At 38.7% G+C, this 26,900-nt stretch overlaps 1 protein-coding gene and 1 long non-coding RNA gene across 6 annotated transcripts in view; both read right to left on the reverse strand.

Annotated features, from left to right (window-relative positions):
* LOC148184223 (uncharacterized) overlaps nt 1-13,293 on the reverse strand; it is a 43,372-nt gene extending 30,079 nt beyond the window's left edge. For 4 of the 5 annotated variants that reach the window (XR_015772684.1, XR_015772686.1, XR_015772683.1 and 1 more), the window contains exon 1: nt 13,190-13,293. This is a non-coding gene — a long non-coding RNA (uncharacterized LOC148184223). The remainder of the gene's footprint in view (nt 1-13,189) is intronic. The other variant, XR_015772687.1, reaches the window with a different exon arrangement.
* Nucleotides 1-26,900, reverse strand: part of LOC102102170 (bifunctional heparan sulfate N-deacetylase/N-sulfotransferase 3) — a 338,929-nt gene that overhangs the window by 242,362 nt on the left and 69,667 nt on the right. The gene's annotated exons all lie outside the window — the stretch shown is intronic.

Here is a 26,900-nt window from a genome sequence, read left to right on the forward strand (position 1 = left end):
GCCAGTATGAACCAACACAACTCCCCAGCCTCCACCAAAAAACAGATCAAAGCTCTTTAATATGAGTTATTCAAGAAAAAAATAACATGAATTATTCAATAAAGTGAATTTTCCCCCAATAAATGAAATACGCGTTTCTGTGATATTAAGCAACACCCTTCATAAAAACTTTGGCATATCTCTTCCTTTTAAATTACATTCAGATTTAGTTGGATGAATTTGTTCATAATTTTAATTTTCTGCCTTTAGGTTACTTCCATCTTCAGATAACAAAGTGTATTCTGTGCAAATTTAAAATGTAGTTCAGTAGTATTCTGTGAATAAAACAGCCTGCTAGACTGGAATCCTTTTATTTGGTATGATTTGGAAAGAATTCCCATTTCCCATCAAATTCAAACACAGATCAATGATAAAGAGCTTCTAAGAATTTTTTTACCCTGATTTAAATCAGAACTGTGACTCAGCAGACAAAGAAATCTTCCGGATATCAAAAGAAACACAAGGTGCAAGAGACATTTGGAAGCTACAGTTGGAAGGTGGAGTTGTTCAGCTATTTCACAAGGAGTAGGTTTACGAGGAAGATTTAGCAAAGTTCAAAGTCTGACATCTGGAAAAGTTGACAGCTGCTGTCTTTTAGTCTGATGACAATTGCCACGTGTTTTGTATAGAAATGCTATAAAGGTCACTGCCACGTGTAAATCAAAGACTGGGGAACATTAGCCAGCTTCACTTGAAAATGTGGTGCAAAAACTTCATCTTTGGGATTTTTTAATACATCAGACCATTGTCCTTTTCTCCTTCTAACTGTCTGAACACTAGAAGTCCCTGAACACACAAGTGATGACAAATAATTTTCAATGAACCAATTGAATATAAATTCAATAAGTCACATATACTGTATGATTCAGACTGGGAATGCTCAGTAATATTCCCTGCATGGACCTGGGGAGTTGCTATCACCCTTACTACTCTATAGCTCTTATTAATGGCCTGGGCAAAGTGTTGCAAAACATTAAATATAATTTTGCTTATATTATTTGGCAAAGAACTGCCAGAAAATTAAAATGCCTCGAGTTCTTCGTATGAAAGAATATCAGAACAATTAGAGAATATTAGTTTTTGCTGAAAGCTATTTCCCTGTCATCCTTCCTCAACACTTCTGCTCAGCAAAAAATTATTTCTTTTTTTTTTGTTTGTTTAAACAAAAGTGAATTTAAGAATGGATGCATAATTCTATCACACAATGTGGGGGAAAAGTACAGGACTGGGGTTTTTAAGGACAAAACAGCTGCAGATGGAGTGAGGCTACCAAAGGACTGCCAAAGTAAGGCACAGCCTATGGATGTAGCATATTTAATTGCTATTCTTTCTAAGTGAGATTTAATTATTTATCACTCTACTCAAGATAAAATTACAAAATGGGTTTCTTACTTTCAGGAGAGCTGCCAAAACAAAACTAGAATTACAGAACCACTAGGTTGGAAGAGACTGCTCCAAGATCATGGAGTATAACCCAGCCCTAACACCTCCACTGAACCACAGCACCAAGTGCCACACCCAGCCTTTTTTTACCTGAAGTGGTGACCCCACCATCTCCCCAGGCAAACCATTCCCAAATCCCAAACAGTAGAACCTAGAGGAAATGAAAAGAGCCTGATCCAAACTGGACCTTACAACACTAGGGCCACCAGACAACTCCTGGGCTGGAAATCCCAGGAGTTGATGCTATTGCCCGGTTCCCTCCTGTCATTTGCTTAGATGTAAAGAATTTAATGCAGTGGCAGAAAGAATAACCCAGTCCAGTCTTTTGATTCCAATGAAATAAAAATCATCAGAGGCCAGCACGGATTCCCAGGCCACCTGTGCAGGCACAGGTACCAAGAGCTGTGTCAGGAAGCAAGCAGGACACACAGGCACTCATTGAGATGCACTTGGCATCAGTGGGAAATGCCAGCACAGCCAGAGTCACCCAGTGTCCTACTTCACACTAAGACAAGCTCGTCCAGCTCTTAGAGCCACATTAGGAGCTGCTAACCAATTATTTACTGAACAGAGACAAACAAAAAGGCTTCCACTACACTTGTGCAGTGTTCATCAAAGCCTCACTGTTAAGGCAGTTCCAAGAGCTGGGAAACAAAGCACTTGCTCCTCAAGTTTTACCACAGAGCTACCTTTTGTTGCTTGCTTCTAAGGTTAAGGTTAACAAACATGTGTAAATCACCAGCAACTTCATTTTGAAATTGCCTTGCTGCATGAGAATGTACAGAATGTAATTTATGGCTTGTTTCACTGATGTACAGATTTTGATAACAAAAAATGATTACTCTGGACAAGAAATTTCTATTGCTGAGTTTAACTCCAAGTGGAAACCTCCCAGATGTTCTGCCTTCTATTTTTCTTTTTTTCCTGTGCATTTTTTGGCTTTTAATAAAAATTAACCTAGCTTGTATCTTTATTCACATTAAGACAATTCAGCACTTCCAGTCCTCACTGCAGCATTAAATCCTTCATTTAAAACACCCTTGAAGTTCAGTGCTCTCCAGGGTGCTGCATTTCCTGTAGCTGAGGTGTCTTTTGCTTCTTAAAAAGTTCCTGCCCAGGGAGGTTGCAGAGGCTTCACCCTCAGAGGTTATTTCCAATTACCTGAGTGGGAAAAGCCCAGAACAACCCTTGCTGATGTCAGAGCTGTCCCTGCTGTGGGCAGGGGGCCAGGCTAAAAATCTCCTGAAATCACTTCCACTTTGCATTAACCCATATTTAGCCAAACAAATTTCTCATTTCCCTCCCCATTTCCACTTGACTAAGGACTGTGAGAAACTTGGGACACACAAGCAGTGCACCAAATACTTTGTAGGCAGTAATAAACAACTCCGTGGTGGATTCCAACCAGGAATTCATGCCTCATAGGGAAATAAAATTCACAAACCACCCCCAGAACAACAGGGAAACACAAACATTTAGATGTTTTTTCAAGCAAGTAAAAAAAATAATTTAAAAGAACTGTATCAATTTTTGACAAAACAAGTGGAGGAAAATGCAATCTGGGTATCACAGGATTTAATTTCTAGAATGGTAAGAAGCCCCCAAACCAGAAATGTTAGGCTGTGTACAGCACATCCTGAACAAAGCAATGAAAGGAAAAAGGAGTTATTCTGTTTAAGCATTACCTTTTCTCACCTGTATTTATCTATAATCACCTTCTGCTGTCATCTTCTAAACCCTTTTTTTTCAAAAAAGGAAAACTGGCACCAACTTCTTTCAGAAGAAACAGGATAGTAATTTGGTATATGCCAATTCTTTCTGGGTTTTTTTGGCATAATATCTAAGGATAAATGTCAACCAAAGGAGCAGAACAGACAAAAATTCACTTTTTGGCTTCTAATGTATATAAAGTTCCAGATTCTTGATACCCTAAATGATAAATTTTTCTTTTTATGTGCTTATCTCTCTTGACTTTCTTGGTTTCCTTCCTTCCACAAGGACATGCAAAGGCCATCTCCAATAGGAGAAAAGAACGAGGCTGAGAATCTCCAATAGGAGAAAAGAACGAGGCTGAGAATCCACAGAGCCAGCAAACACCACTGGACTGGCCAAGAGGAACAGATTTTCTAACTCTGTGGACAACAGAGGATATAAACAATCTCTATTTTACCTCTCCAGAATCTCAGCACTCTGAACTAGAAAGCCAACCTTTTAAAAAATGCAGATTCAGGTATTTTAATGCATCACATTCTTGCCATCTGTTCCTCCTCTACCTCTCGATTTGAAGGCTCAGCGATCCACCTTGCCCTTCCAAAACAATTTGTATTTAGTGCTCCCAAAGCTGGAGATTATTAAACACACTTGCTGAACCCCCTCAGTTAGGAATAACATAATTAAGCTAAGCTGGACCACTCGCAGTAATTTCATTTACAAGCATGTCAGGGTATATCCTGCCTGACTCATGCAAGTTCAATGGATTTATGCTGAACTTCTGAATCTCTGATGAGCTGGAGCAATCGTGAGAACCTTTTGGCTGGCAGGAAAGCCTTACCCCAGACAAAGCAATAAAATCCAACAGTGACCCGGTGAAGGCATGGAAGGCATGGTACATGAAAGATAATACATTTAAAATGCGTGGCATTTGGCCAGAAGAGAATTATCCACCACTGCTGCTTCTCCTAACAGTCAGCCTTATTCCCAAACCTGAAATTGCCATCATTATTAGGCAGCATCCACACCGTCAATCTGCATCACTTGAGTTTCAGAACCTTAATGAATTTTGACCTCCTTAAATTTGCAAGAGCCATGTCTTTGAGCAGCCCGAGATGTGTGCACTCATACACTTCCAGAGATGCATTTTTAATTGCCTCCCTCTTCCTCAGGCATGGAAGAAGATTACAAGTGTTGATTGGGACTAAGTTGTTGCTTTTCCATGACACAGTAAGACACTGAAAATCAAGTAGTTCGCTACAAAATTAAGATACAATGGCAAACATGGGATAGACCAATAACTGGCATTGGAGCAATGGGCTATTTAAGAATTATGTATGTCAATTTGCAGCAAAGCTGAGCAATTCAGAGCTGCACTACAGCATGAGTCCAGAAGTGGAGAAAAGAAGAAATAAAGGATAAAACCAGAGGAGAGCAAAAAACCACAAACCCCAAGAAATACCTTTTCTGCCCCAAAAGACCACTCTATTTAAGTGTGTTTACTTCTTAATACATTCCTCACTTTTAGACATTTTATTGTGGCACCAACCCAGAGGGCTGCTTGCTACATTAAGGAAGCTTTGCTGCCATCCTGCCCACACAAGGAAAACAAAGGGAGTGGGTGGACTGTTCTTCTGCAACAGCCTGGACAGGAACCTTTGGACTCTCCTCTAATTCACTCGTTTTAAGCACTCCTCTCTTCATTTGATAAGAATAGAATACAACCTAGTGGATTTTCTCCAGGTGGAAGAAAAAATTATCTTATCTGAAACCATGATAGGAAAGCAGAATTCATGCCTCTGTATTCTCTTGGGATCTTGTTATCTATTATGGATTTCTCCCTTTTTTAAGGAATTAAATAAAGAAGCCTTTACAAACAATTAGGACTTCCTGATCCTAGCTGCTATACATGCAAAAGAATAAACCTATGCTTGTGATTTCATAATCCAGAATTACTGAACAGTGCTTACTATGAGGTGCTCCAAATGATCCACTTCCAGAGGCGGGATTGCCTAACAAGGATTAAGTCTCAACCATTGAAAAGTATCTCTCTGCCATAACCTCATTTAAACCTCAGCCAGGGAGAAATGAAAGTATCTTCCCATTAAATACCTTTGTGACAGTTTGTGTAACAAAACATGAATTCTCTTTTGTCCCTTTCTTTTCAATCTAGTTAATTACTCTTGTAGATTTTGTCTGCTCACATAGAGAGGAACATTACAGACTTCTCAAATAACTCAGCAGGGTAAATGATGTATTTTGCTAGTGAAATAGACTTTGACAAATGTCAGTCACATATTGAAAACTACTTCAAAAAGAAGCCTGAAATCCCTAGATACAAATGTCACCATAGTTAGATACTTAGCATTTTCCTGTCACTCATGGACAAGCATTTTATTGGCACTTGTACAACGAAGTAGGCTGTAATGCAAATCATAATGTGGATTTGTTTTTAAGTAGATATATTTTATAGTCAGAGAATGACAAGGAAAACTCAGTTGTTCTATGTTCCAAGTACTAACTCCATTTTTCTCTTTTCTCTTACAAACTAAGCCTCAGATCACAAATCTATTACAGCCTAAATACACATTCAAGTTGTCATTGTAGGTTGGAGTAGTGGAACATGCAGGTTGTTATTTTTCCCATGTATTTCTTTTTCCTTCCTCTCTCCCATGGAGCCCAGCCCAGGAGGGCTGCTGTCACATGGCTGGCTCTACAGTGCCTCTGACAGACAAATGCAATCAACTCTGAATATGTTTCAACAGGAACAATTTGATTTTCTGTAGGAGGTAAAAACAGGAATGTCATTTCTAAGCATGACACAGTAATGAAATAATCTAATAAGTATCATACATGCCAAAGAGCATAATTAATTTTCTTAGAGACTTGCTTAAACTTACTGTCGTCCATTCACACACCAGCAACAGACTCTGCATCCCAACTTTGCAGGATGCTGCACTTTCCATTACTTGTGCTGGCATCCCAATAACAGATCATTGATACATTTTCCAAGCATATTGTGAAATAAAACAACTAACAGCAGCAGCAGGTGTCACACAGCTCTTGAACAGTTGCTCCAGATGCAAAAAGGAGACCACCATACTTCTGCCTTTCAAAAAATGTATCTTTACTGAAGCTATAATTTTTAATTTTCACAGTTATATCCTGTTTCATAGAGTCACCACAGACACTGGCATTTACCCAAAGGAAACAGAAAAAGATGAAGTGAGGCACCCTCAGAAATGCACATCCTCACAGAGAGCAGATCTGTGATAGACACGTAGATAAAATAACATCTGAACTGATACAACCCTTCACCCTTTGGCATCCTCAGGGGACAAACATCATCTCGGATCAAGCTTGCAGACTGAAATTCAAGGAGTTCACAGAGAACAGATATGATTAACTCCCCACTCGTGAGATTATTGTTATGCACATTTCTGGGGTAAAATCCAGCATGGCACAGGGTGAAATCTGGAAAGCAGTTCTGGCAAGGATGCTGTTGAATACAGTGCTTAAAGAATTTTCACAGAAACTAAAGAAATCACACATAAATTGCGCTTCTGTAAAACAAACTCAGGCAAGGACAAGGATTTAACCTGATTTAGTGTAGCTCGAGGATCAATCTCATCTAATGTATTATTCTGTCACTATGGATTGGTGGATTGATCACATCTTGAGCTGAGCTTTACTTGCCAGCCAGCCCCCAGTCATGTGACCAATTGGTTTCTGTAGCACACAGTCACTGAGCACTAAGCAGATGTGATCAATATCCCCTGCAGACCAACAGCTCCCATTTTTAGCCCGCTCCAAACTTCCCGAGTGACAAATCCCTGTCAGCACCGCTTTGTGCCGATGGCCCGAGCAGGGCACCATGCAAAGCACGTCTAGCAAGGGTGGCTCAATTGGCACACCATCATGGGATATTTGTCACCTTCCCTGGCACGTCTGCTCCAGCACAAGGAAAATGCCTCTGCCAGAGGAGTCGTGCAAGGAAGACGTTACTTGAATGCTCACATTTGGCAAGCTTACCCAGGGCTTTACTAATTGATATTTGGTGAAAAGAGAAGAAACCACCCACAGAAATAATTTTTCTCAGAGAAGCTGCTTCATCTGTACCTACAAAAGATAATACATTAAGTTTAGCAAACCTAAACCACTACATACCCCTCTAAAAATACCTATTATTATAGGCATGGTTAATTATACTGTATCTCAAACCCATAGCTAGAATCACATGAGAAAAATGCCTTATTACTAGAATATTTCACTGTTCTATATTTCAGAAAAGATCTAAACATGAGCTACCAGGCTGCACTTTACAAAAGGTATGAAGCAGTGATGATAATGAAAAGGGAGAGGAGCAGCAAAACGAAGACAATAAAGTTATTTAGCTGCCAAGCTGCTTCTTGGCATTTGTCCACAGCATCCCAAACTCCATCTGCTACGAGAATTGGATCTTGGATCTGCTGCAACAGGATCTTGTCTTGGCTTTTGCTTTGGCTGTGCTACGCTCAGGCTTGCAGTGGTTGTTACTTTGAGTTACAGCATGCAAGGGCAGGCAAGGCAGCATCTTTCCTCCAGCTACTTGGAACCACAATGGAGCTCCTGCTGCAGCTGAAGCAGCAGGGGGCTTGTGGAGAAAGGACTTTGGTGACCTAATTGAACCATCTTTAATTACTTGAAACCTCAGAGCTGAGTGATTTAGAGTGACAAAGCTGGATCGAGAAGGATTTTGGCCAGAACACCTTTTTTTGTTTATTTTTTCCCCCTCTTTTATCCAAGGGTGGGATAAAATGAGTCTTTCAAAACACTAAGGCTTCAGTGCTATGTGAGAGTTTCACTGTGCAAGTGATACTCAAAGTATAACGAAACTTAAGATGGGGAAAAAGAGGAGGAAAAAGTAAAAGCTTTCAGCCACCCAAGATGAATCTAGAGATTAGTTACAATGAACACCAGCATGAAATTGTAATATCAAAAAAAATTCTCAAGCATTGTCTGTACAAGGGCCATGAGAGTGGGACAAGGAGCATTTCACAGGTTCAGGGGTTGCTGGTGGGAATTTCTCACCAGCATCTGGCTGATCACTGACACTGCTCTTGCCAAGGAATCCCTGTGAAGAGCTGAGTCCCTCTGGGACAGCAGTAGCAACACGGTCCCATTCTGCACTTAGCCCCAAAACTAAGCCCCAAATAACTTGGGTGGATGTGGAATTCAGGGCCTGACACTCAGGAGATTTGTGAGAGTGACAAGGAACTGGGAACCTGTGCTTGGAAAAGACTCAAAGAAATTTCAAGCAAAATCATTATCCAAATGAACCAGCACCCCTATAAAAGTCTTAAACTGTCTCTTCTAAGACTGTATTTGTATTCTTGGGTTTTAATAAGATGACTTGAATTTTGATCAACATTGTCATGGGTTCCTCAATTGTTTTTTTTCTTCCAAATGTGTTTTCAAATCCAAATCACCACAGACCTCACATCCTACTATGATAATTAGCTGGATTATTTTTCCAGTCACTCATTTCATCTGCCCTCAGATGTGATGGGTAACACTTCTGTTGTGATGTGAGGGGCATCACAGAAGTGGAACTAAATTTAATGTAACAGCCAGCAGCAGTGCCAGGCACAGAGGGGGACCTGCAGTGTTGCCAATGAGCTCTGGCTCTCTCACCACAACCAAATACAAAAGTTCCAGCAGCCCAGCATTCCCATCTCCCAGTCACACAACACTGGTTTCAAGGGATGAGCTGACAGCAAACCACACAGGGGTTTACACAGGGCTGAAGTGCTCAGGAGAACAGCTGCTGACTACCAATTGTGTCATCTCACCCACTCCTCCTAGAATCAGAACCAGTAATAAATACCAAAAATTTGAAAAATTAGTATAGGCAAAGTTGAATTAACTTTTGCTGCCTCCCTTCTTTCCTCAACTGAGGAGTCTTTAGGAGCCTGCCCTGTCAGCTGAAACCACTTGTGTTCCCTTCTAGTTTTCAGTGACATCTCTAGGAACAAATCAAGATATAAAAAGCCCAGTTCAGCAGTAACACACTGGATGGCAAAACAATGCAATTCCACAGCCTTTGTCCCTCCTAATCCGTGTGATAAGAAGCAAAATTAAATCTTACATACAATAAACATTTTTCTGTATCATGTTCCCTTTTGTAAACTAAAAAAAGAATTAACATAAGGATTCATACATAACTGCTGATGGAGAAGACTACCAACCACCATGCATTAGCTCTTGCATCTTATATTTGCAAATAAAACATGCTGTGTAGAAGTGATTGCCTTGGAAGTTATTGGTACATTTGAATGCAAACTACCAAACCATGAAAAATGAGGCATCCATTTGCTATAAAAATAAATTAGGAGGCAATGCTTTGCTGGCAAAGCCATTTGAGTACCACAGTTCATAACTATTCATGGTACCATTAACAGATGTCTTTGCTTGTACTGTGAGCAGCCTCATGATATTGTCATATTCAGCAGTACTTTATATTTAAAGTGAGTGCAAGCAACTTTGTTTTAGAATATAATAAAACCTTGCCTGATGTAGAAATCCCTTGGGAAATTATACAATAATGTTACCTACATAACTAATTTTCTTCTTATGAAATCATGATTCCCACTACACTTTTAGAGCTATTCCAAGTATTGTTTAACATCACCATTTCCATGTTAATATCTCAATAAATCACAGAAATACAATACTTCATATGAAAAGTGAGCCATACATTTGAGACCATAAGTTTTCCTTTCTAAATTAAAAGGGGAATGAAATTGATGCTGAGTGTACTTTATGTTGTTAAGGGTAGCAAAAGCACCCAAACGCTCCTAACAAACCCAGGCTACCCTTGTGCACACACATTCACAGCAGATATTGTGAAATATTGCTCAACAATTTAACTCTGTGCCAGGAGAACTGGGGAGCTGGAAAAAAAACCCACAGCACCTTCAAAGGTCTACAGGTCCTTCAAAGGTTACTCAGAACTGAAAGCAAATGGTTAAGCCAAGAGAACGCCCCACCTTGAAGGCTCTTGTGAGACTGCTATTTGTTCTTTTGGAGAACGACTATTTAGAATCAGTACTGGAGCAAAGGCACACCAGAACTCCCACGCTTCTTGAAAAGATATTTAAATAATGGTGAATGATTTCATATCTTGTGTCTCAACCACTGCTGCGGTACACCAGGGAACCACTCCTCACTTCAATGTCAAACCTCGTTGGCTACACCCACCCCTGTTCCCACTTCCATTGTGTTTCACCACTCAAATAAAGTCTTCAGTGTGAGTTAACTGTCCCCCACCCCCCTCAGACCCTCACTGTAACTCCCATTCACTGCATGCAGATTTGCATTTAAAATTTAATTTCTATCCTTTCTCTACAGCTCCTAACCAATGTTCCATTCCCCAGCGCTGTCTCCCGGGTGGGATTCAGACAGGGAAGGCTTCAAACAAACAGGTAAAGGAAAGAAGAACTGTACATACATAAAGGAAATGTATTTTAAATTTGTAGAAGATGACATGCATTCATTTAGGCTTTGTTTCAGTTTTGTTTCAAATACTTTCCAGCCCTGTGTAGTCTGCTGATTGTCTCTGTGCTGAGTTACACAAACCATCAAGCTGCCTTGTTAGCTTGCTGTGGGACACCATCTTTCACTTTCTGGACTTTTAAAATAACAACCAGAAGCCTAAGTGACAGCTACTATGTCCACAGTAACAAAAAACATGCTCCAATTAGTGTGATAATTACAGCTAAATGTTAGGTGGGTGATTATTGCCATGGACAGGGAGAAACTGTGTCTTTAACCAATGCATAATGCCTGCAGATAGCATTTCCATACTATTTCTATAAACCATCCTGTTTATTTCCCCACAGTGAATTTCAAAACACTACACAGGAGGGAAAGCTGTGGTAAACCCAGGTTTGGTGGAGACAGGCATGGGCACAGCTGAGGGTGCCCAGGCCTGAGTCTTCCTAGAGCTCCCAATCCACAGGCAGTCAGTGTCTGGATGGGGGACCCCAATGAGGATTCTCAGAAAAATTCCAGCATTTTAGTGCCTTCTCTGACAAGCCAAAACAGTTGGCATTCGTCTCCACAAAGAGCTCTTATTCCTTGGCTGTGGAAATTCTCAGTGGCAGTTTGGCAAGGAATTTTGTCCAAATGTTTTCCGGTTAACCAGGCGGGCTGTGTCAGCTGGCATCAGGCACTGCAGCTGCCTGAAAGAGCCCTGAAAGCTTCACATAATTTCTCCTGCCATCAACTATTTTAAGAACTCTTCCCCACACATATTTACCCCTGCGAATACTAATTAAATTATTGCATATTCTATTTGATGGTATACTAATTATGGTGTCAGGCAAAGGCATATTGATACATACCAATGAGGGTGTCAGGCTTACTGGCTGCTTTGCTGAAGCTTTGAAAGGTCTTGATGTCATTCACACCAGCTAAGGGATTTTTTGAAATTAGGGAAGCTTTTTTCTTGTGTGTGTTAAAGCAATTTCTCACCTAGCTAGAGCATCACATCTTGTGAAAATCGCAGATTTAAGTTGGACACGGTGGTGCAGCCAGAAAAGTGGGGAGCTGAGAGGCCTTCAGCAACCTGCCAACATCCTGCACCAACCAAAGGGGTTTCCCTCCTCTCCCTCCCTGCATACCTTTATTTTCTGCCTGGAATCAGGCTGGCTTAATTTGACCATGTGTATTTACTCTTATGTAGGAAGAGAAAGCAGGGCATTATTAATAGTTAGTCACAGAAGTGACACAAAGGAAGATCACGGTACCAAATGCCATGAGGCACAAGTAAACCTGACTTGCAAGCTCCCTAAACCTCACAAAAGGAACAGTTAAGTATAAATTCAATGTCAAACTCACATTATTTATAGTGTGAAATCTTAGACATATTGACCTGGAACACTTATTATTTATGCCTTAACAAATATTTTCAGGTAAAATATATAAATACATATTTTTATGGAAAAAAAACAAGCATAAATAATTTTTTTCTGCTTTACACCTGAATACCAGAATTGCAATTCGACCAGAAAAACCACACCCTGCCTCCAGGTTTATTTTCATTTCCCATGGAAATTGTCTGAAACACTATAACTATCAGTCTATATCATCCAATTCAATAGAAGTAAACTTCCTTATAAAAAGAACTCCCTGATGAATACAGTCCAAAGAATAACCATTATCTAAGGGGGAAAAAAAAGGATAAAAAAAAAGTCCCACACCAGGACTTAAGTGAATTTTTTTTTTTTACATTAACTTTTATCTCCCTACATGTTTTGAGACCACCAAGAAAAGCCATGGAACAGGAAAACGAAAATTCTTGGCTAATTCAGATAGTAAGAATAGAAAATAAGGAGGAAGAACATTCAGGCAGATTATTCAGAGGTGTAAACATGTATTTACACTTGACCCCAAAACTATTCAGGACTAGAGATGCAAGAATCATGCCAAAAAAAGGAGGAGACATTTGAAGCAAGATGAGAATTTTTACACTCAAGCCAAGCCAATACCACACTTGTTATTAAAATCAGTGTCAAACTTCGTTATTTTTTACTCCAAATTTATGGCCTCAAATCCCAGTTTCTACTCACTTCTAGGGACCAGGTACTCTTCTCCCACTGGCTGTTCTCCCCATATTTTTTCTTTTCCCTTATGCCATTTTACCTGCACTCAGGCAGGTCTACGGCTGCAAAACATCCCAAAATTTCATTTCGCATTCTGGAGAAATCCTTTCCTTTACAGACCTCTGAGGCCAGCAGCCACAACCCACACTTGCTGATTTATCTATTTAGCAGAATTATTTCATCTTTGTGTCTTTGGACCCCTGTGACTGCTCCATTTTTCTGGTAGCTATAGGTCCCAACACACAGATACCTTTTGCAGAAAGTCCTTTGTTTATCTCAACTAAACAAACAAATATTTTTCCACTCAGTACATTTGTAGACCAGCTAAAAAACACAGTAGGGTAATAACTTACCAACCTCTTCCTGGAGCTAGGAAAACACACCCCTTCAGACAAATCAAGTAGCTAAGGTGCTCCCAAACCAACACTTCCCTCAAGAGCACTTCATAGGACTGCTCTTCAAAGGCAGAAAAAAAAAAAAACAACACCCATAAATACCTTTTGCACACCTGATACTTGTATGAGTCAGGGAAAAGCTACAGCTGGCTCCAATTCTGTAGTGTTAAACAAAAATCAAAGCAAAATGAGATTCAGCAGGAAGTCATTTTAGAAACTGAGGGTAAAAGAAGCTTTTCTCTGAAATGACCTTCACATGAGCTCTCTGTGCTTCCTCTCACCTGGAAGAGGCATTGATGACATGTTCCATGTGCATCTGCCTTTGATGGCCACAGGGATTTGGAAGCTGCTCTGCCCGCTAACTTTCTGCTGCTTTTTATAAGAACCAATTCACACTTGTGTCAAACAGGAAGTACTCACCTGTCCACCAGCTTTTTCCAAGGTGAAATCCAAGCTGAACAGAAGAAATGTGTGCTGTGGGGAAGTAGCCCTTCTTCTGGAGTACTCCACAGTAGAGAGAGAGCAGGAGAAAGGAATGTCTCTTATAATTCTTCCCTACCTACACACTACTACATGTGCCGTGGCACATGGTGTTGATAAATATCTATGCAACCCAGAATCGAGGAGTAATAATTATATTGTAACACATTAATCTGGATCAAATAGAAGACAGTAGTGTAAATCTGCTAAATAAACATACCCTCGGGCCAACCACAATTCCCCCAACTGATTGTAAATTGCTATGTGCCATTTTGTAAACACAATTATCAGTCTCGATTTCTGTTGCTATCTTGGTTGAACAGGCAAAGTTGGCAATTAATCATTGCTGTGCCATAATATTCTGGAAATCACTGCTACAGATCTGCTCTTGACTGACGGTATAAGAAATCGTATCCTCTGTAATCAACATGAAAAATTAACCAAAACATGTTCATCTACTGCGTTATGCATCCTGTAGGGGAGAAAAATCTAACATCATGGCCCTTTACATTGCTATTCAGGTGTTAACTGAGCTCCTAAATAAACTTTTCAACAGGGGTCAGAATATTTTACTCCAATAAACTCAGAGCTTATAATTGTGCATGATCTGAAATCTTAGCAATCTACATTTAGCTGCTTGGAAATACCCATTTATTACTATAGCCATAGGGGTGGCTAGTTAAGCTGGCACTAATTTTTGCTGTCTCTTAAACTTTCAAATTCTTTGAAAAACTCTAAATAAGGGCTGCTGTTTGTTTATTAGGAACCAAAGAAATGAAAAGTTGTTGCAAATAATCTAAAACTTCATTGCTCTATCCAGGTCCTTCTGATGCTTAAAATTTATCAGCAGTAGTTGATTAAACATTTATTACATCATTTGGGTCAGAATGCAGCATTCCAAGCTCTGTTGGTATTGCTAAGTCTTAGGTTTTAGAGGTTTACTACTCCATTATCTTACATCTCACTGAACTCATTTATGATAATAGGGGATTATGAATGAAACTTAATTAGTTCAGTTTTTATTGATAGCACTTCCAAGCAGGCCCTCAGTTTCTACTCTACAGCTGGTGGATAAAGAAAATAGACACTGGGAACTTCAAAGAGAAAACATTTTAAAACCAAAATTCTATCTAATAGCATAGAAGAATAATCAGAATATCCTTGAAAAGGCCTGAAGTCTCTTTTTGGGGCAAAGATGCATAATGAAGCGGAGATTGCAAATTCAGTGTTCTGGTGGGGTATCTCTAGAGCCTCTGGTAGGAGATTCCCAGCTGTCTCTTCCTGGCAGAAAGCAGGATCAGCTCCTCTGGGGAAAACAGGCATCACTTCCCAGGAGATGTTATGCACTGAGATTTCACATGACACTCCTGAGTCTTGTAACAAGCCCGGGTTCATCTAAGCCAAAGCAACTGACAGAGAAACAAATGTGCATTTGCTCTAAACGTACTCGTTTACTTCTCCATAAAACATGACAACAAATATATGTTAGATCAAAATAAATCCAACTGATCAGGCTGACACCTCGAAAATGTATATTCTGCCATGTGAACAGAGCTCTGGAGCTACAGGAGTGACTTCTTCCTTTTGGCAATGTAGTCTTACATGTTGCAGAACTGGGGAGCACTTCCCTGCTGCTACAGGGGTGTTTGTTACAGGTCCTGTAACAGCAATAAAGATCTGAGAATTCTCCTGAAGGTGCTCTGAATACAGAGAATCAGAAGAAAAATTCACATTTCAGATGGGGAGGATGCACCTACAGTACAGAATTTCACCACACTTAGACCAATATTTCCTCTTACAAGCTGATTAGGAAAGGAATAGAGAGAAAGCATCATTGCCTGTTGGATGAAGAAATTTATCAGGCATGGGTATAATGCAACTTATGAAAAAAAATACAAAATATGACTTAATGCCCATAGATACTGTACAACAGGCCATGACTGTATTAGAGATATGTAGAGGATTGTCTTAAAAATAAAATTCTGGAGCAAACTACAGTTTATTAAATTATTTCAAATTAACTGCAACACAGGACATCTGAAAAAGTCCATATATATGCCAATAGATTTTACTTTTTGATGCTGATGGAAAAATGGAAAAAAAGAGGCTTCCTTTCCTTAGTAAGACTTCACAGATTTCTAAGTGCAGTACTGAGGGAGAAAAACTGTAAGAGTCCCAAAAGTTTTAAGTCCTGCACTCAGCACAACAAACTGAGGGTTTATGCAGAATAGCCATAAAGGTGCTTTGTTGTACTGTTCTACACTCTCACAAAGTCCTTTTTTTCTCATTTGAATTTGTAAATGAATCCTGTACATTTACATGGGGAAGCACAAACCCACCAGTTTTAACCCCCCAGTTATTCCCAAATCCATACTCAGCCCAGCTGCATATCTGGGACCTCACCCTGCAAACACCGTTCTGCAGCCATCGTCTTTTCCAGATGATTTTACTACAAATACTTTCCTCAACAGCTACAAAAATTCTTTTGTACCACGCTCTGCTGAGGAGCTGGGAGTTTTCACAGATTCCAGCCTTTCCTGTGTCTTTTTTAGTAAAACATATGGCTCAGTTTCAAGTGTCTAATTGACAATATCTACAAGTGCTGTTGAGAAGTTCAATTGTATGTGTAACATCTGATAATCTGATTGTATTTTATTTAAGACTTAAGAGCACTTCAGATGTCAACAGATGGCAGCAGATATTCTTTGGAGAAAAAAAACCCAGCCCAGTAATTCTATTTCTTTTAGAGGGTTGTCTTATCATTTATTGAGTTTGAATGTAGGGACTGGAATGAAATGAAATTAAATGAAAACAAACACTTCAGCAGTCGCAAAAGACCAAGAGCCAATGGGTTTGCTTTGTTCATCATGAAAGTTTTGGTTAATTACAGATGTGTTTCAGGCAGGACATTCAGATTTCATAATGCATTTACTATAGGTAGGCACAAAAGTACTCTTCATACCCTGTCCTGCAAAAGAAATTGCCTGAGTGAATGGGAAAGACTTCCCAGTTCCACACGCTGCAGATGAGGTTATTGCCATTGTAGGATTATACATTGAAGTACAGACTCCAAGTAATTTTGATTATTTAGATCTCAATTGGCCTCAAGAGAGTTTTGATGTCCATAAATAATAGTAAATCTTAATTGCTTCCTCTGATTAAAAATACCTTGGATAACCAATGGATTTAGTTGGAGCAGAAGAGATTAGTTAAAGTTTAAATGCAGAGCAAAGACCTTTTGCTTGTCTTATAATGGGAGGGCATTATTACAGATAAAAATATAAAGTGTTTATGTTCTTACAGTTATTTCAGACCTTTTCTCTGTGTTTTTTTTTTCATAACCACTCTAAACCACAAGCTGTTTCAGCTTTTAATATTGATGTTTTCACAGGAGTGGAAAAAGAATGAACCAGAACTTCACATTGTTTGAGAGATATATTCCTCCAATCCTAGTTTATTAATCTTAACAGAAAACACTTTTTTTGAAAAAAATGTGTTTCATTATAAGGAAAGAAAAAATGAAAATCTTCTTTGAAATGGTCCTTGAATTCAAGGTATGTAGTGAGAAAAGTATTACATATATCCTCATCTCCTGCATCCATTCCCAAATTGCCATCTGGTGTGCATACATTATGCACTTGTATAATAACATGCAGAGCTAATATTGTTTTAAAATAGAAGTTATGAAAGTCAAGCAAAATATATCATAGCTGGCGACTCATTTTTCCCTGCAGCTTTCGAACAGACACGTTTCTATTATCTTAATCTCAGTGCTCAAAAAGGAAGATGGGCAGTGTGAAAAATGGATTAAAGAATAAATATCTTTCAGCCCTTAGTACATGGCTGGCTGGGATAAGATCCAAGCTGACTACAAAAACTTTTTGAAGCCTTCTCCCTCCCTCTCTTCTGCAGCTACCTGATTTTACCAATGAATCAAGTATTTGGTGGAGGTTTTGGCCGATGGATGAATTTTGTCTGCAGGAAATCCATATGGATTTTATGGATACTTACAAGATGTGCAAGAGGAAGACAATATGAATAACATTCTGTTATTCTCATAATAAAGATAATATATATAAAAAAAAGCAGAAAATACAACTTCACGCAAATATGCCAACTTATATCAACTCACTAAACCTTGACTTAAGCAACAAAGCCATTTCAATACTGGTGGGGACATTTTCCTCCTAACTTTTTCGTGAAGGGGCAACAAAATTTACACTCCAAAGTGGACTGAATTACTACTGCCAGAGAATTTAAAGAAGGAATTACAATTGCTTCAACATGCTCACCATCCTTCACTGCACACACACAGGGGACATCCGGCTATGATGTGCTTTTAACATTTTCTGAAGCAATTCTTCAAAAGGAGAGATATGTGTCTTGGTAGGTGCATAGAGAGATTAGTGATAGTATTCAAAACCAAATTGCATTTCGTACATATCCCTTTTTATCTTCATTCAATTCTAGTATTCTTTAAAAAAAACCCAGAATGATTCAAGCCTCTTAAAGTATGAGCACTATGTTGCCTTTGAGAATGTGCACATAAATGGAAGAGAGAAGAAAAAATAAAAATTAGTTATCTGGGGAAACATTAGTGCCTTTAGCTGTGGTTATTGTTCAAACACAGATTCTGCTGCATACTATTATGTAAAATAATAATATTGTTTTCCTTTTAAAATTGCAAGAATTAGAAAGAGATTATAATTAAGGCAACGTTTTGACCTCTCAGTTTCTCATGATCCAAACAAACCAATGCAAAGAAAAAAAAAGATTCCCACACGTATTGTAGCAGGTTCATTCATGCATCAGCAGAAAGCAACTTGGCACCAAATTCAGTATCTCAGCCCTTCCCCCTTTGCTTTTCTGCTCTTTTCTGGGCACTAGAAGGTGGTTCCATGTTCTGTACTGCCTGACAGAGCAGGATCCCAGGATCTCAGGATCTCAAGAACTTGCCAGCAAGCTGTCCTATGAGACTACATGAAGTGCAGGTAGAGCTTGTGCCTGGGGGAAGGGGTTGCTCAGTGTTTGTGCTGTGACAGGGAAATCTCAATTCAAATAAACCTTTTACACTCTTCCATTCCACTGGTGGGGTGAGAGGGAGGAGTGAGCAAGTGGCTGCACGACACTCACAACAGTTCATATTTAATAGTCTCCTTTCACACCCCTCATTGATTCTTTCCAGTTCTGAAATACATGGAGATTGACTGTAAACAAGTCACAAGAAAAGATGAAATTCTTCTTTAATATGAAACGTTTACCGAAGGCATCAAAGCTGAGTTTTGTGTTTGTTTATGTTCAGATCTGCATTAGTGATGTGATCCATACGATGAAGCCACATCAATGCTGTGGGAAACACTAAAATATGGAATGGTGGAGTTATCCAAAATAGCCAGGTCAGTTTCTTTTGAACTTTCAATTTGGACCTGGAATCGTTTGCAGTCATTTAGATGGGGAAGGGAATACTGATTATGACTGGTCACAAGTGCTCTTGTACAGCTACCCTGGTTAATTGGCAGAATTCTGACTGGAACATGTACATCCAGCCAGTGATTTCCCATTCTCAGCCTGACTGCAAGTGAACTACTGTCAGTTGTAGATGTTTAATGTTGTCCATCCTCCAAAGAGTCTCAGCCCACAGTTTCAGAAATGCTGCTGTAAGCCTGCTAATTCAGGGCATGTGATGTTCTACATAATTCATTAATTTGGTAAAATACAGCAATATTTTCTGTAAGCTCTGCTTTACTGTCCTGCAGAAGATTCAGGAACAGAGATTAGCATTCAGGTGTGCACGTGGACAACACCAGCACTCCAGTTGCAGTAGACAAATGCTCTATGAATAACTAGTAATTCTATTAGTATGGAACACTAACACAACCTATTCCTGGAGAAAATGATCAATAAAGAGGAGATATATCAGTGTCTGCATCTGGAACTCACCACTGTCAATGCTTCCAAGAGTATTTCCATCCTTTCCCCTAAAGTGTGCTAGAAAACGTAGAGGTAAACAGCTGTTCTGAAGTAACAGACAGAATAGTAAAATCTTGAACCACAACAGATGCCTGATTTACTTTTAAAACCATTTTTATGTTTTTGTATATTTTTAGCATAGAGATTTCTTCCTCCTTCCCCATCTCTCACATGTAAATAGAGTAACTGAGTGTAGCAGGAGTAGTTTTGAACCCAGGATGGTGGAATGAGTGTGTGAGAGGAAGAAAACTCTGTAGAGTCCTAAGAAATGGTGAAGTACCAAGGCAGATATTAATACCTTTGAAAAAGGATAGCAGTAGTTAGTATAAATTAAGATAAGAAATATCATTGTGACAGAAGAAATGAATTGTAGTGTTTCAGACTCCTTCATTTTTTTTACTGAGGTATCCTGTTAAACTTAGGGAACCTTTCACAGCCCATTTATTTTATTGTTCTGTTAAGCTTATGGAATTTTTTTTAAGCAGTGATTCAAACAGCTTCTTAAACTTCCCTAAGCAGTGCATCAAGTATATTTCATAAGATTAACAAGCATTACCTACTATGAATTAGGCACCTCTGAAGGCTTATTTGCAATTTCTCCCTAAACCATTCTTTTGAAAGTTTTAGACAGAAAGCTTAAAGCCTGTATGAAACCAAGCATGAAGTGATGTGGTGTCTGTATGCTGTAAAGTTGGGTATGGTTCTGGAAATGAAAGAGATCATATTTAGCAGTGAAAATGGTGATATCTGAGCAAGGAACAGCAGTTGGGAGAAATAAAGACCAGCCTTTTTTTTTCCTCAGCCCTGAGGAAAAATTTGTAACAAAAATGAATGTGGTTACCTTGTTTCCCTAGAATAGAACTGATACTTTAAATCCTGCATACATGAATTGATGAACAGGTTGATTTCAATGTCGGAGGCAAATTTACCCACGTCAGTGTTCCAGTGAGAAGCACCAAAGAGAAGTACATGCACAAAAACAGCTAAAGATCTGCTGCCTACATCCCTGTTACAAAATAATCTTCCTGGAAACTTCCTCTTGGTAGGGAGAAAATTGGTTGTTCCACCTGAGCTGACTCTTGCACATTTTAGGGAGCGAGCACACAGCTAAAGCAGGTCCTTGATCTGGCAGGCAGCCAGGAAAAGCACCTGCAGGATCTGTAGCATCAGTGTTCTTGTTTCACAGAACCCATGGCAAATAATCCTGGAAAGGACTTTATTTCTTTTCCTCCAAACCTGAACATCTCCTCATTCTCAAGCTTGCTTTAAAGGATGAGAGCTTCAAGGTGTAGAGCTCCAAGATTCTTTTCACAAAGCCATTTGGTCCTACAGCAGTGACTTCCAAATCATGCCTTTATTATCACCTCCTTCTATCAGTTAAACCAACTACAACCAAAATTCCCCCCCAAAGCTCAGATATGCATTAGAAATTGCATGAACACTGAAGTCTGTGTGAATTGCTGTTGTCTTTTGCTTTTTCTAGAAGCTAATAGCATCACATTTCTTATTGTTCTGTGCTCTGATGGAATATTCTATGATCTGTCTTCCATTTACCATCACTGACTTGACTTCACTGAGGTTACACAAATTCCGGGTTTGGTTTCAGCTTGGCTTGCCCAAATCCAAAGCACTGCAAAACACTCTAAGGAGCCCGTGTTTCTGCATGCCCAAGAAGCCCCTGCTTCTGTGTACCAGCTTTGAACCATCTGTGTGAAACAGCGCTCCTCTGTTCTGAAGGAAAGGTACCAAAATTCCAGAGCATGTGACGGTGGAGCTAAGGGAAGCCCCAGGCATCGTGCTGCCCCAGGGAAGCTCCAGTGCATTTCCAACCCAGCTTTGTCAGTTCTTTATTCCACAGCTTTGCATTTTTATTTCTTTTCATAGACTGATGACTCCATCTGACAAAATACAAGCATCCTGTTATGACTCACTTTATGTATATTTTATTCTCATTGATTTTTAGTTCATCCTTCATCTTCCTCTTTTCAATGGACCTTCCTTTTGATATCCACTTATCTGTTTTCCTTTCATGACACGTTTCTCTTTCATTCCTGACATCCATCATTTCTGGTACTTTGTTTTAACACTGGTTGCTTTTTCCTTCTGATTTTAGCATTCCTAGATATTGGTCTCCCTATGCTTATGATACTTCTGTGGTCCTGTGGTTTCTAGTAGATCTCAGTAGTCTTTTATTTCTAAATGAAGCAACGTTCTCCTGAGTTTTCTTTCGTTTTTCTCTGATGAAAGCTGACCTGAATTCCTTCATGTGATTAAGAAATTTGTGCCTGCCTTCACTTTAAGCATAGATGTATTTTTATTGAGTAGCGTACAATACATGTTGTTTGCTGGGTGGGAACCATCATGTGAAGAAGAAAAATGGAATGAAAATTCTACCAGCTGAGCAACAGACATAATAAATCTTTATTTTAGCCCTGATTTGCAACTGAAATATTCATCTGTATTGAGCATTTGCTCCGCTGCAAAAATCTGTAAGTCATGTTAGATATTTCCACTTGGTGCTGAAATTGAGAGCAACATTTGTGAGAAAATGACAGCAGGCAGGCAAAAAACCAAATTTGTGTATATTCCTAATTTTCCCTCGCTGAAAACAAGTCATGAGAGAAAAACAATACCAAAATGAAATGTTGACATATCCAGTATTAGCAATTTATTCCTGATCCGCTTTCTGCTTTTCCACGTTAAGCTGGTTTTGCTCTGTTTAGGTAAACTGAGACTCTTCAAACGTGTAAGAAAAATGACAACTCTGGGACAATCCAAGAAAACACATCTACACTTGTGCTTTCATTCTTCCCACAAATAGAGCATGTATTTTCATCTAAGTAGATAATGCCTTTCAGTTAACATTAAGTGGAGCCCTCAGGAGTAGCAATAATATTCTGTATATCATGAAATTATGGAAAAAGCAATCCAAACCAGATGTGTAGCACAGCTAAAAATAAAGTTTTAAATGAAGCTTCAAGCTCCTGGATTTTAATTTCAAAATTCAGTCTTCTAAAACTTTTCTTTGGATTTTCCTTTCGAATCAACACTGAAATAAATATGTGATTTCTGAGAGTTTGGCATAAAATTTGTTTTGAGGACAACCATCAGCTCAGCTCAGCTTAAACAGTTCATTATTCTCCAGGAGAAACAAAATAAGAGTGAGGACACATAGAAAAATTCAGAAGCACACAGGTTTGGATCTAATTTTTAGGAATTTTATGAACCCAGCACGGAACAGGAATGATACCAAACTGTTAGTTTGACACAATTTGAGTTTTTTATGTTCAATAGTGATTATTACTCGTAATGGCCAAGGAAGCAGTTGGGCTTAAAATTAAGGGGCTCTTGGCAGACTCAGAAAATACCTGGGGTCAAAGAAATACAGGTCATGAACATATTGAGTATTCCAAGTTTCTCGTTAGGTGCTTTTTGTTCAGGACTTCTTTTCAAGTCCAATAACCAATTTTTATTGAAAAATCAGGACATATCTTTTATAAATTTCATCTGTGGGCTCCTGATGGGAGAGGCTGTAACATGAGGCTGTTGGTGATATGAAACAAGTGGTTATGATATGCTGTCAAGCATCTCTTGATAGAACTTTTCCTTGTTAGACCTCCCACGTGAGAAATGTCTTTCTCTGTAGCTTCTTTACAGCGTGGCTGATATTGATATTATAGCAGTAAGTGAAGAGAATGTATTACCAAGAAGCAAAAATTGTCTGAAAAACATTTTGTGAGCAGATTTAAATGTTGGCCAGAGCAAACATCCAAGAGAGGCAGTGGCTTTTCCAGGACAGTGCATTTTGAGAGCACAGGTGTCCTGACACCAATGTTTGGAGTGTGCACACCACGAGCTCTGCCCTATCTCCTCTTTATTAATGGGAGATTCAGTCCTGTTAGACTTCCAGCTGGTTTCCACATTTCTCCCAAATGCAGTTAAGTTGGAAAGTTGACCTTGTAATGGCAATTCTTATTATTTGCTAGGCAGCATAATGATGTCCAGCATAATTCCTGCATTTCCTCCTGCAGAAGGCGTTGATTACCAGACTGAGTGAAAGCTGGCAAACTCATTTATTCAGTATAAACATTACATGAGAGTATATGTATTATTCTATGTATTTCTTTTTGTGCAAAATCAGGCAGGGGGAGGAATAAAAGGCAATCAGACAGATTATTGTCCTTAGTGTGGGGATAATGCAATTTATTCCCCTTATCATTTTTTCACTGACAGGCTACTGTTTCCCAAAAGGTTTGATTAGGCTTTTAATTAACTTGAGCTGGAGGTGATGTGACCTCTAATTAAGTTTAATTTTGTTTCTTCTGGCAGTATAATAATGAACGTATTCAAATGAGACTTGCAGATCATCACACCCAAGCAAGTTAGCAACTAATAATGAAGGTTGTCAATAGATGTGAAAAGGGTTTTAAAAGGAAAGGTTTTAGCCTTAAAATTAATCTGGTTTTGTGAGCAGAAATTAGTGAGGCGAGTTCCCATCGTGTATGTGTGGCGGTGCCTGGTCCAAATCACTGCAACTCCCCAATTAATATCAGCTCCGTGCTTCACAGGCTGGCAAAGTTGTAGTGTTCACTAATGTATGTCTTTGTGTCAATTATTTTTATGGTAGAGATTATTACTTGTTTTACGAGAGCATCCAGACGTCCCAGATAATAGGATGTTCCCAGGATCCTAAGCACTGGAGTTGATGGCAGAATTGATTGCAAAATTATACCCAACAAGTTTCAAATCAAGATGGATGTTACTTCCGAATGAGATCAAAGGAATGAAATGGTATTTTCATGGGTGCTGAAGACTGACTTTTCCAGGACCACAAAGGAAGCCTGCAGCAGCTGCAGGAAGGAAAAGAACTTTGAAATGCTTCAGGAACATAGGATTTCTGAAGTACAATATTACCCTTCCTTTTCTAATTTCTATTTAACAAGCCCCTAAGTTATATCAGGCAGGAGGAATGTTTTTAAAAGCTAATATACAACAATAAAAGATAGATATTCCACAGCTGTCAATGTTGCCACAATAGCTTTCTTGATGAATGTTATTTTAAGTGTGATGTTCGAGGTGAATGAAATGCAAGGGAAAAAAAATTTCAAAGGTGGGCATTTTGCAGATTCTTTTAAAACTTCATTTTAATTTTTTTCCCTGAAGAATTTTACCTTTTACTGACTTGCATGGACAAATGGTTTCTGTGGGAAAAGTATTGCAAAGGATTGGTGCTGGCACTCAAAAAACAAAGTTGTACAAAATGTTTGGTAGAAAAATTCATAGGTTCTAACTTATGAAGGTTCTCGATGGTGAGGGTTTCTTTATTTTTACTTTCTTTTCCCCCTCAAGATTAATTTGGAAGATTCTCCTGCAGGAGTTACAGGAGGCCATAGAAACACAGATTCAATTAGGTTGGAACAAACATTAAGACTGCAAGTGCAGCAGTACCTTAGCCCTGTCCCCAGGTTCCACATCTACACTTCTTTTAAATCCCTCTGGGAACGCTGACTCCACCACTGACTCCCGTTCCAGTGTCCAACCAGCCTGTCTTGGAAGAAATGTTTCCAAATAACCTAAACCTCCACCAGCAGAACCTGAATCTCTTTCATCTTGAATCTCTTACTTGTGAGAAGACCCCATAAGGAAAATCTCCTTCCTACCAGGTGGCTGTAAAGAAAAGACAGGGAAGGGCACTCTCTCTAAAAAATGGCTGGAAGGAATTTTACAGGAAAGGAAAAATTATAATAAGGTGGGTAGCCATAATAGGCTGAAATGGGAATGAATTGAGAGGTGAAGAAAAAGCAAAAATCTGTTTTTGTGAGGACACAGAAGATGGAAATCGAATGGAGAAATTTTGAGTGAGCAATCCAAATAGCAGACCTTGTGAAGGAAGGCCTGAGAAATAGAAATTAATGCTACAGTTTGTGTCTGTGTAACTGAAGAGTGCAGACAGATCATGGAATGAATTGGTATTTCTGCAGATTTTTTGAGTGGTATTTAGTTATCAATTGTCCTTTCTCACCCCGAGTCATAAAAGACTGACAGAAGAACATCAGTCCTTTGGGACTCCCACATGTTGGCTATGTTTCACCAATTTAACAAGTGTTTAGCAAGGGAGAAAACAATCTTATTTTGAGCAGAACAAAGGAGTCCATTAATTCATATTGCCAGTAGAAGAGGAGTTATATTTATAAAGCTGGGCACATTTGGTTGATTTAATTTGAATTATGTATTTATGAACTTTTCTATTTTGGAGCTACTTTTAATAAAGTTAATAAAACAGGAATGTTATTATGTCAATATCAGTAACATTTTCTCTGCCTATCAAAACAAAATGACAATTGCTAAAGCTCAGCTTTTTGCACAAAATGCTAAATCTAGTCTGATCATATTTACATAATGTTGGAATTCAGTTAATCATACAAAATCTTGAAAACTTGTCTTTTAACAATTACCCCACAGTGCCAGGCAACATAATTTAGCTAGGGCTACATTTTCTTGCTTCTATTAGATGTTATGTTTACTCCTTAACTGATTTTCTGAAAGCTTTTTACTGTAACATTTGATTTATTCAGGATAAACTATTGTGTATTTTTCTTTTTTGGATGTACATTTTAATTTTTTTTCTGGATATCATTTAGACACCTGCAATGTATAGACCTGTACTATGGAGACAAAATGCAAATAGAATTCTATAAGTCTTTTAACATAACTTCAGAGTTCAGGAACGTGGAAAATATTTTGTTGTTTAATAGAGTTACATTGCTTGTGTCATGTTTCATTTGGCTTGCTGGAGTAGAACACTGCTGAAAGTAGCACAAAGTACTTAAAATGTCATTTGTAAGCTGACTGGTTCTTTCTAAACAAAACAGAAGTGATATTTAATGGTACCTTTGATTAAACATTCAAGAATGTGTCGGGGAGAAATCTTGCAAAAACGTTACAAAGTTCAGTGTTTTTCCATGGAAAGTGAAAGGGACATTTGGTTTTTGGAAAGGAAATTTTAAGCACACACAAATAGAGGAAAAATTAATTTTGTGTTAAAGGATAATGTGCATGGGCAGGCAATGAAAATTAAAGATTCATCTTAACTGTAATAATTTTAGAGTCAAGAAAATTTAATTGCCTCTAAAAAGGATCATACTACCAATTCATTAGTATTGAGTTTTTTGGCTTTGACTTTGTGAAGTGCCCAAAATTCTTTGAAACAACCTTTAGA

The sequence above is a fragment of the Pseudopodoces humilis genome, chromosome 6 (assembly GCF_049639895.1).
Source record: "Pseudopodoces humilis isolate 2021_Gansu_Grassland_sample_001 chromosome 6, ASM4963989v1, whole genome shotgun sequence".
Classification (NCBI taxonomy): domain Eukaryota; kingdom Metazoa; phylum Chordata; class Aves; order Passeriformes; family Paridae; genus Pseudopodoces; species Pseudopodoces humilis.